The 12,127-nt window shown below is 39.8% G+C and overlaps 1 protein-coding gene across 7 annotated transcripts in view; it reads left to right on the forward strand.

Annotated features, from left to right (window-relative positions):
- Nucleotides 1-12,127, forward strand: part of LOC139458355 (roundabout homolog 2-like) — a 471,546-nt gene that overhangs the window by 315,545 nt on the left and 143,874 nt on the right. For all 7 annotated transcript variants that reach the window (XM_071239757.1, XM_071239758.1, XM_071239764.1 and 4 more), the window contains one exon: nucleotides 11,875-12,072. The gene's annotated coding sequence lies outside the window, so the exon portion shown is untranslated. The remainder of the gene's footprint in view (nucleotides 1-11,874; nucleotides 12,073-12,127) is intronic.

The following is a 12,127-nucleotide window of genomic DNA, read 5'->3' on the forward strand; positions in this document are numbered from 1 at the left end:
CAATGCTGTTTATTCCCTCGGTGTCAGTCATTATTATCTATGTTTATTTCATCATTTACCCTTTTTTTTAAAAAACCCAGCCACCTTTCAAACTACATTGTTGAAAAAATGTTTTACAAAAATGTGTATATCTCCAAAAGTCAGTCGTTTAAAAATTTGGCATCATTTTGACTTCCCACACAGAAGACGGTCTGAGACCACTTTTGCAAAAATGTTATGTATTGAAATTGTGTAAACAAGAAATTAGCCATTTTTCAGATGTGTAGATAGTAGTTTTTGTTTTTAATAATATGAAGATATATCCATGTGTCGGCAGTCATGATACTTCCGCCACCAGCATCTCTGATGGATTGGAACTCCAGAGATTTTGAAAATAACCCCATCTTTTAGTCATGTTTGTAGAAAATAGTATTTTATCTATATTTTGAAGGTTCCCTGATTTTATCACATGGTCTACATTTCAAGGAAAAACACAAGTGTCAGGCGCCTGCTTTGGCAATCCACCAAAGAATGCCAACTTGACTTGATGGATTAGAGGAGAGTGGATGAGCTGGCTGTTCCCTACCTTGTACCTTTTTGCGTTCAGGTGTGAAGAACGCTTTTAATGTAATTTGTTGGATTAGAGTTCTCCTGTGGCTAATTGAGATCAAGTTTGACAATGATTGCATCAGAACATTTAGATAGTTCGCCCTGGTTGGAGTGCAAGGAGCAGTGTGGGAGAAAAATGGCCAAATGATTAGCAGATAGGATTGGAAGAGTGTTTTGATCTTGCTTTAAGGGTTAGCTCAACTTGACAGGTCTGTGGATGATGGGGAAAAAACAAAACAAGCAGGTCAGCTATTCCCTATGATGAGACAATGGTGGTGTATTGATTCTAGGCCTGGTTTTTGTATTACAGAAGTACTTGGTTTTACACAAACCACTGCCAGCAGATAACAGATGATATGGTTCCATGTGTGGAACAAAGGGCAATTTCATCCGTAACTTGGAAGTGTGCAAAATGTTTGTTTGGCAATTAAGCTAGCTGGGTATAAGTTATGGAGTATTGAACAGAGCATGCAAAATGATGTGCAATGAAATTACATTAGTGGATATTTCCTATCAAACAGATATTGCTGTATTGTTTGGGTATTTAACTCACACATGTGAATTCTTGGCTGTAATTGTATTTAATATTTATGTTTATGAAATGTTGTGTTTTCTTCCTATCATCTGGTGTTTGATGAGTGCGAGAGGGAAGAAGGTAGGGAAGCTTGGAAGGAAGGATCGATGTAGAGAAGAAGGAAGAAGAGGGATGAAGGTATTAAAGACGGGAGGGAGGGGAGAAGTGAGGTATAGAGGGGGAAGAAGTGTGGATGGGAAGGAAGGATGTAGAAGAGAAGGAAGAAGACGGATGAAGGTATTAAAGACGGGAGGGAGGGAAGAAGTGAGGTATAGAGGGGGAAGAAGTGTGGATGGGAAGGAAGGATGTAGAAGAGAAGGAAGAAGAGGGATGAAGGTATTAAAGATGGGAGGGAGGGAAGGAAGGATGTAGAAGAGAGGGAGAAGAGGTGAGGCAATGAAAGAAGGGAGAGAGGGAAGGAATAAGGGAGAGTGGGAAGGAAGAAGTGAGATATGGAAGGGAGGAAGGATCTAGAAGGGAGAAGAGGAAACAAGGGAATGAGAAAGTAAAGGAAGGAGGAAAGAAGGGAGAGTTGAATAAAGGAGTGAGAGTGGAATGAAAAGGAGGTATGAAGGAAAGAAGTAAGGGATGGAAGAAAGTGGAGAAGGGAAGGCAGGCAGAAGGGAGGGAGCGAGGGAGGGAAGAAGGAAGGGAGGAAAGAAAGTGAAGAAGGGAAGGCAAGCAGAAGGGAGGGAGGGAAGAAGGAAGAGAGGAAAGAAAGTGAAGAAGGGAAGGCAAGCAGAAGGGAGTGAGGGAAGAAAGAAGGGAGGAAAGAAAGTGAAGAAGGGAAGGCAAGCAGAAGGGAGGGAGGGAAGAAGGGAGGAAAGAAAGTGAAGAAGGGAAGGCAAGCAGAAGGGAGGGAGGGAAGAAGGGAGGAAAGAAAGTGAAGAAGGGAAGGCAAGCAGAAGGGAGGGAGCGAGGGAGGGAAGAAGGAAGGGAGGAAAGGAAATGTTTAGTTATGGTACGCTGCCTACGTGCTGACTCATCAGTTTCTATTTGTCCAGGCATAAAGCCTGATGTTTCAAAGTCACTCCATGTTCTGAAAACAGTGGAACCCTAGCAGTGCCTGTACATTTCAAATAAATATAGGATGAGTTTGCTTTCATGGCTTAGTGAAACTTAAATGATTCTCTGGATTGGTAATAAGCTGCACCACTTGAGGGCTATTTGAACAAAATATTTAGAAGATTTTGGTAAACACTCTTCTGCGCATGCAGAGGTTGTGTTTGATATCTCGGTGTGTTATAGCATATGTGCACATATCATCATGCTGTTGCATGTGTTTATGCAGCCATGGTGCGTGTGTGGCACACCTGCAGCTGTGTGTGCATGTTTGTATGCATTCTGTCATGCATGTGTACTGTCGGGAGGCATACGTCTTGGTTAGCACCGGGGCGGGACCCCCATCTAAAGAGCAGTGAGACATGCCATACACAGAATAGTGAACACCCTCAGGGTATGATGTGATACTAAGACAGCCAGCCAGTGGATGTTACTTTGTTAAATTTCAGTAGGGTGTTTTGGGGACCACACCACCTCATCCATATTTGTGTGTTGTTTTTTTACAGCACACTCTGCTAAGTGTTTTTATGATGCACCAAATTCCATTCACCAAACTCAGTCATCAACCTGTATACTCATAAACTAACTCGTGAAATCATATTGTCATGAACCTTCTCATGAAGCCAGCCTTTAACCCATGAATGCATCCTGGCCTCCTTACACCCCCACTGAATCCAGTAACAACACTATTCATCAGAGTCAACGGTCAGATAAGTTTTTCCTCAAGTGATTACGCGTTTCCACACCTTCCGAGGGTTCCGTCGGCTCCCCCACGAAGTGATATTAAGCATGACATTACCATATCTCTTCCAAATAGAGGCTCCATTGAGTGATGCTCCCACTGGTGGGGCATCGGTCGGGCTTATCAGCAAGGGAGCAAACTTGCTATCGGGAGGTGTTTTTTTGTTTACAACCCACCTGTTACCTGTAGTCCGAGCACAACCGTATTGCAAGTACAGATGGTGCTGGCATTGTTGATGTGCACCTGATGTTGGGAGGTTGCGGTACAGCTGAGTGGCTAGGGTGTTAGCTTATGCACAGGATCTGGGTTCCAGTCTCTACATGCCCAGTGGGTTCCTATTTAAAAAGGATGGTGTTCTGCAAGAGATTCTTTCACTTGCATTACAAAGTTGGATGTGTAATTAATATCAGGACCCGTGAAGACCTGGGTTAGAAAAGGTCTTCAGCAACCCATGCTTATCAACAGATGTGACTAATGGGATCGGGTGGTCACTCTAGCTGACTTAGTTGATGCATGGATGCTCATGATGTTAATCACTGGATTGTCTGGTCCAGACTCAATTATTTACAGACTGCTGTCATAGCTAGAATATTGCTGAGCTGCTAGACTGATTGTAATATCTGGGTTACCTATTGTTAGGATTAAAATATCTTTTATTGATACGGAAGTAGGTCTTTAAATTAATTGTCTTTTTTAGCGTGCATATTTAATGTGGACATTGGGTGTCGGATTATCTATTTTGATGAAAATTAAAATGAACATAGTAGTGCTGCTGTGATCAAGTTCATTTGTAGATATCCTGCCATATCATCAGAATAAAACAGTGTTATACATTGGAATACAGGTGTCAAATAAATGCTTCTAATTCATGTGTTCCTCTATTTCTTGCCATCAGTATATGTGAACATATACACACTGTCAACATTACCCCTCTCAGACACAGTGTACTTATCCCCTTAATGCAGGGTAACAATAGGTACCATCTTTTGATGTCTTTATAGATATGACATGGCCTTTGACCAAACCCTCAACCTTCTGCTCTCTGGAAAGACACCCTGTTCACTAGACCACAGAGGTGGTCAGTCTTGTGCCAATGATCAGAATAACGATAGTCTTTGTAGATTATTACCTGTCTAGTTTGACCATGTGGTGGTGCGGGAATGTTGATCCTTGAGAGTTATTCGGACGTACGATGAGACAGTAATTACGTTAAAACATGGCAGCCATTCTAAACCGTAAAATGACAGGATTAGCAAAACCGACACAAGTCATTATACAGCGATATCTTGAATGGGAATGTTTCCGGACAACAAAACAATAAATTCCCCCCAATTCAGCTGAAAGCCAGGCACACATGTAATCCATGTAATGGGGACAGGGACAGGGATGTAATACATGTCAGTGATGCCTTTAACACGCACCAGGCAAGGAGCTGGCTGAAACATACCACGCAGTACAAGGAGGAAGGGTTTTTTCTAAAACATGTTTCTGTTATCATTTTGTCACCTGAAGTTTCACCTCATGAATTCATGATTATTTATGTGTAAAATAAAACTTGGAAATATGGTTGACCATTCAGATTCAATTTACTGTCAGTTCTTTTTGTCGGCCATTTTGAATTTAAAAAAATATTATTTGTCACATTGGTTTTGGTTATTAGGTCAAAATGTCATCATCGTGATGCACTTGATAGTGATGATTTTATATATTCATATTCAAATATTGTGTTTTCTATCAGTAATTGTCATTTTGAAAGGTATGGTATAATAATCAATATGTATTTATGTGTACTCCATCCTACATTCATAAGGTACGTACATTTTCTAAGAATCAGGATTAATGTTCACAAATATGCCCAAATCAAATAGTAGTATAAGTGTACTAGGGATGCATGAAGCCTTTGTGTCTGTCAATCATGAAACATATTTTCATTTATTTGTATGTCTGCAGTATGCTTAGACTTGCTTCAGCATCTGTAATCCCAGAACAGATGAAGTAGACATGAAGTTGCCCACTTTTTGGTATAAAAAAAGAGCTTTGTAGGAATGTAGATGAAAGGGTTTTTCCAGCACTTTTAAATGAGTGTCCATATTTGTACTTCACAGATTTTGAAAAATAACCATGATAAAAAAAGGGCAGTATGTTGACTTTTTATGTGAGTTTTTTATATTGTTTTCAAGATATGTATCTTTATATGTTGGAGAGGTTTTGAAGCCTGTTAAAAGGAATAGCCACATATAAAAGTTTATTTCTTTTAGAGTTAAACATTCAAACCAAACTTATACAAAAAGAAACATTTTAGAAAAATTAGCAATAATGTTTAACGGGTATTTAATATTCTGAAAAGCCTTGTTTTTATATAAACATTTTAAATGTAAAGTAACTTTCTTTGAACAACCAATTACTTACAGAAACAGCAGGAAATAACTTTGACCTTTGTTGTGAAAAACACCATGTGAAATCTGGTGGAGGTAAAAAACTGACAAGCATGAATGAATACAGTTGATTACTGCATTAAGAAACATTTTAACTATCAAGCATAACATTTTAGTTTCAAACTTCACATTTTAACTTCATTACTGAAAACAATTTACAAGATATTTTTCCATTAACGTTTCAAGTCTACATGTTTTTGTGTGATGTTGGTGTGAGGCTTTGAGCTCCCTGTAATCACGAACATCTGTGTTTGTCTAGAGACCGCCTTCGCTGAGATAGGCAAAAATACTTATTTTACCTTTGTAGCGTTTGTTTACCTTATGGCTATCGTAACCTTTCCATGGCTGCAGCCAGGAGCTGGGGAACACGCGCAAACCTTTCATGTCGGGGCAGTGAGTTTGCACAAGTTTCCCTTGTAACGTTAGCAGGACCTTATACAATGCTTTCATGAAATGATTCAGCTTCTGAGAAGATTCTTTTGTCTTGGTGTCGATTTGATGAGAAATCACAAACATACAGACGCTGTGCTGTCAACTAACCGAGATCGAGGTTTGGGCTTTGTGGTTTTCGCAAGATCAGGGTTTTCTTGGGTAAATCCGTTTCACCACAGCTGGTTATCAAAGAGCCTTGACACTGGAGGTGGAATTTAGTGTGTATTTTTCACCAATTTTTATCAGTTTTAGGTTTTCTTCAAACAATTTTCTCGTATCAGATTTAAGTCAGTTAGGTAATTGTATCTTCTCGCTAATTAGGAAAGTTTTGTTTTTTTCATTGAAAAACTAACATTTGAACAGTTTCCAAAACTCCATGTAGTTAAATAAACTTGCAAAAGAACTGATTACAGATTGGAACAGGTGGATGACTGGAGAGTGTATTAACATGCTCACTGAATGTACAGATTGAGGTGAAACAACACTGTGGAAATGGGGGGTAGAAGATGGCGACGATACAGCAGAATTTACTGTTATTGAAATCTACTTGAAACGTTTCCCTGATACAGGTGGGCTGAATGTACGGAGCAGTCTCCATCATATTACATTCAGGGTGGGATGATGCCAGGGTGGGCTGAATGTATGGATCAGTTCTTGTACAAGTGCTGTTGTCTCCATCATATTACATTCACGGTGGGCTGAATGTAAGGATCAGTTCTTGTACAAGTGCTGTTGTCTCCATCATATTACATTCAGGGTGGGATGATGTCAGGGTGGGCTGAATGTACGGATCAGTTCTTGTACAAGTGCTGTTGTCTCCATCATATTACATTCAGGGTGGGATGATGTCAGGGTGGGCTGAATGTACGGATCAGTTCTTGTACAAGTGCTGTTGTCTCCATCATATTACATTCAGGGTGGGATGATGTCAGGGTGGGCTGAATGTACGGATCAGTTCTTGTACAAGTGCTGTTGTCTCCATCATATTACATTCAGGGTGGGATGATGTCAGGGTGGGCTGAATGTACGGATCAGTTCTTGTACAAGTGCTGTTGTCTCCATCATATTACATTCAGGATGGGATGATGTCAGGGACACATCTATATACTCCCCTTCCTGTACGCTGGCACAGAGATCTGCGTACATGTTGATCATTGATAGCACAGACTTTGTCATTCAAGATAGATATTGCTGACTCGGAACATGGCTAATCTTCCATCAGCGGCGCTGATATTGTCTTTTAACCCTTCATTTTATGATTAACTTTATAAAAAACAGGGTTGTAGCAAGTGCATGAAAAATTCTGAGATGCTTTGTTAACATTGGGATAATTTCTCCAACTGAAATAGTAACATGTTCGAGTGGCATTGAATAGTTTGACATTTGTTATACAAAAGTTGATCTTCTATACTTTCTTGTCATCTTGTAGTAAAACAATTATTTATTCTGTGTTTATAAATAATTTAATTTCTCAGTGAAATTTATGAGGATTATTTCCTATAATTTTTAATTATATATATTAATTTATCATATATTGGGTAGGTTTCTCGGCAGGATAAAGCCAAGGGATAAAAACGATATCCGTTGGGGTCATATACGGATAGAGATGCAAATATCAAAGGTCAAGTAGGGACTACTTTCACTGTTTACAAACAACATGGCGTCGCCCTTGTCATTCGGCGATCGAGTCAGAATTAACCATCGGGAATCTGGATAAACTAAAGGGATAATTGCTATCATTATCTAAAGAACAGTCTAATATACTGAAAATCAGTGTCTAACTGTGATGTAGCTAAGGCATTTTATAACTTTTGGCAACTTTGGAGATATAAATTTCGAAACAATTTTGCGAGGGCACTAGGCCCAGCCAAGCGGGATCCCTAGCCATATCTGTGCTTGTCGACCTCTGCGGCTTGAAACCTTTTCCACAAATTGAAATAGTTGGATTTGGCCGAAATATGTTTGAATTGTTACCTTGTTTCGTTTTGTCGCTCTGTGTACATCTGACTGTACTTGACGTTATTGTAGGACAGACTGACTGTCAACAAAGTCTGAACGTGGCCGTGACATCTCAAAGACTAGGGTTTGAGTAGCTTCCCTTTGACAAAGGGCAGTTACTCTAGCGGACAGACTGATGGATTGCCGCGAAATGCAAGTAAAAAAAAATTGTTGTTTTGCGTATATGTTGCTTCGCTACTGTATAAGAAACAGATTTTAGTTGGAGCTGTATTGGCTTCTGTCACAGTCCGACTGACATATCACTTACCCTGTGACGTAATAAATATTAATGCGGGCATTCCAGAAAAACTCGCAATGTTTCGGTAATGAAGCCAAGGCTCGCTAAATACAATGTTTATTCCTAATGCAGGATATTTACCATCCCCAAACACACTCGCGTGATAACCTCTATATATGTAACGTTTACTTTTTTAAACGTAAAATTGAAAACTAGTACCATTTATTAAAATAGGTAATGAATTCAAGAGCCAAGTGATGGTTAATGCGATATAACTACAAGTTGAAGTAAGAGTTTAGAAAGGAGTCTTATGCGATCGTTGTCTGCAGATAACTGAAATACTGATTCATCTTTCCCCATCTCGATTTTACACACCTATGATCAAAAGTCGACAGATCTTTGAGATGTTGAAATGATTTAATTTTTCTCCAATATGACATGCATGGCTGGACTGATGTAAACTGTTTCCTGCTGTGCACCATTTATTATAGAAGATTTAGGTCCGGTTGCTCTTGAGACATATTGACTACGATTGGTCGCTTCTTTAGATCCAAGTTTGATTTAACTGATTGTACGTCTGGTTTGATTGGTCAGAAATCTTTCAGAGCTTTATCTAATCGCTGATTGGATATTGATTTTAAAGGCTTCAATATGTTCTCTGATTTGCGCTTAATTGAGTAGATCACTTGAGATAATGTTTTAGAATGAAATTTGCATCATACTGTGTGCATCTGGTGCTAAGGTCCCTGTTAGGGCTCAAAGGTCACGTCCCCATGCAGAAAATATTGCAGATCTGCAGGACGTCAGGCTTATTTCAGTCTTTGTTCGAGAGTAATCTTGTTTCATCTTGCGGGCTTGAAATATATTTTGTGAATATTTTTCTTTTTGCAATAACCAACTCCTTTAATTAAGTTCTTTTTCTGATTATTAATAAATTGCTTGATTTCATCTTGATGAATGTATCGTGATGATATTGAAAGTTGCTGAAGCAATCATAAAGCATGTGAGATCTTTATCAAATTATGAGATATGTCCATGTTGTGTATTCCCATACTGTTGGATGCACTGATTAGGGCTCTGTGTTGTTAGTTGGTTAGCTTGAATAATCTGCTGTTGAAACAGAGTATTAGTGTATTGTGTAACCACTGCAATAGATTTTTGTTTCAAGCAGTTTTTGAACAGTAGCTTAGTTGCTAAAGTGTTTTCAAAACATGCGGGAAGTGTGATTTGCCTCTATTTAGAAGCCAAGGACATGATTGTGCAATCATATTGACATGCCTCAAGTTGCCGAAAGAGGTGGCATGTCATCATACTGTAATAGATAGAATTGGTGCTCATAGCATCGACCACTGGTCCACACTTGATGAACCCAAATGGATTCCGGGTAACCTGTGCTGGTCATAAGAAGCCACTTAATGTATTGGGTGGCTAGGCTCAGTGACTTGGGTCATAATGTCAGCGTACCCTGACAGCTTGGACCGTTGCTCATGATATCAATCACTGGATTGTCTGGTCCTGATTTAAACTACGGACTTGCTTACTCACAGACTATGTATCTGACTTCAGTGTATCAAACAACATGAACTCTCACTCTCCTGCTTGGAGTTCTGGAACGGTCGGGAAGCCTAGTGGTTAAAGCGTTCGCTCGTCACACAAAAGCCCCGGGTTTGATTCCCAACATGGGTACTATGTGTGAAGCCCATTTCTGGTGTCCCCCGCCGTGATATTGCTGGAATATTGCTAAAAGCGGCTTAAAATCAAACTCGCTGACTGCTTTGTGTTCTAATACATAAAGGGTAGGTCCCTTTAAAACTGTTTAAAAAAAATGAAATTCCATACTTTGACCCCTGATCCTTCCTTTACACAAACTGTCGGAGACATGGTCGTGTGGCAGAGGCCCACAATACATCTCATCTACACACCACACTTTCTGTTGACCTTTGCTGTGGTTCTGGCACTGTAGTGCCACATATTTCACAGCACTGTCTTACCAAGCAGTCAACAAACACAGGACTTGCATTACTTCTAATTCCTGATCACATTGTCGCCAGGTGATTTTGGAGGACCACATACCTTGCATTGCAAACCGACCTCGCCCACAATGGGCTTGGCTTTGAATGTGTGGCGTTATCCCCAAATGATTAGCTTATGAGTAGTGATATCATGCCTCACCTGGACTAGGCAAGTTATGTGGGCAAATATTGAAGTGAGGGTGAAGGTGGTTGAAGTTCACTCTCTAGGGGACATAGTTATCTCAGGGGGCACAATTTCTTTAGTCGTGCAGAAAGCTAGGAACGTGGGTTTGAATCCTAGATTGGCCCTGATTATGTTTCTTGCTTTTTCAGCAACATGTGCGAGCACCAAAGTGAGAAACAGGTCAGACCTGCATCATTTTAGGCTTTCTTCTCACATCAAGCTGACATGACTGAAACACTGGTTGAAGCAGCTGTAAACCCACCTCACTCACTCTATACATTAGGTTCATGTTTACACCTGTTCTCCAGGTAAATGTGATGAAGGAACTTGTGTTTTCCATATTTCTATGTTATATCCCTGTGTACATATAAGCTTTTTGAACATGGAAGAAAAAAGAACATGTGTTTTAAAGTTTTTAATATAGTTTCAATTCACAATGTGCTATGAATCAGGCATCACTGTGTATGTATCTGCACATCTTGAATACATCCCGGCTACCTCTGAAAGAGTTAATATGTAGATTATGACTTATGGCTGTAGGTTATGTGTTTAAGCCATGTGTCCCAATGCTATGCCTGGCAAGTATTAAAAAGACATTTAGTACCTCAAGAGGTGCCTCAGGGAGACTCCATTTTCAAAGAAGGGTAAAAAAGGAGTTGTAAGAACCAAATCTATTTGAAACTGGTCCAAGTTACCCTTTGTTACATTGAACTGGAATAATAGGCTTAGATTTCCTAAAAAGATTTTCATTTGATTCTACTGCTGATAAGGCTGAAAAAATTTGGCAGAGTCTGAGGTAAAAAAGGAGAAACCTGACCCCTCGGTGCCAAAGTGGGATGTTCCCAGTAGGGTGTTCCACGTTTATCCCACACACAGTTCTGTGAACTCAGGCATATTGTCACTCAGTATGTTGGATAATGAACTTGTGTTCAACACATGCTCCCAGGCTCCTGGAGCTGCTGTGGGATAACACTCCTGGTCTGCCCCGGTTTGGGGTGAGTGGAATTGGCCCTCTGGAAGAATTCCTGGGTTTTTGATTGAGTTTTGAATACACCAAGGTGCACGCAACATGCTTTGGCCTTTGTACTCCACTCAGAATATGGGCCAAATTCCACCCAATCTGTCCACTGAAGAATTCATGGAGATTCTTGTCTGTGGTTTTGCATTATTAACCAGTTCTGTGTAACTGAGTAAAATTAAATATTTAGTAAACATGAAATATGCGATTTGTCTTTGTTTTGTTCATAAACTCCATATTAGTAATACCTCAACCAGTAAATATAATCAATGAGACGCTTAATACACAAATACACGTTCACAAACAAGACTGAAATAACGATAAAAAGATCTTCGGTTATGCAAAAACTTTAAAAATGAATTCGCAATTAAATACTCATTCATTTGCAATGCCACGCGATATTGATACACTGACAGAGAAACAAGGAACAGAAGTAAAACTACTTAAGTACGTTGATGGCCAACCCTTTAGCCTGGTACTTTGTAGTGAAAATCTCCAGAAATGTTGAAGGTATTTGCTGCTAACCAAGTGTGCAACTAAACACTAATTCTGTCAGTTGTGAAGGAAGTAACCCCAGTTTTTCCCTTACAGCTCTGCTACGGTCAACTGACTTATAACGAGCCTGCCGAAGCTAATAGTGCTCTGAGAGGAAGTGTGTTCTCACCGACTCACGTGCAGGAAAACAGTTGCTTTGTGGGATAGCTTGAAGCAAAACAGACGGCTAACTTGTGGTACCTGTGCTTTATACCACGGAGTAATTACCTCTAGCGTTTCCGTCCAACGTTTAAGGTAGGTCTTTATGTTTAAACGAGATGTTGTCTGTTGTAATTATCAAGGGTTTAGT

The sequence above is a fragment of the Haliotis cracherodii genome, unplaced genomic scaffold (assembly GCF_022045235.1).
Source record: "Haliotis cracherodii isolate W230 unplaced genomic scaffold, xgHalCrac1.p SCAF_12, whole genome shotgun sequence".
Classification (NCBI taxonomy): Eukaryota; Metazoa; Mollusca; class Gastropoda; order Lepetellida; family Haliotidae; genus Haliotis; species Haliotis cracherodii.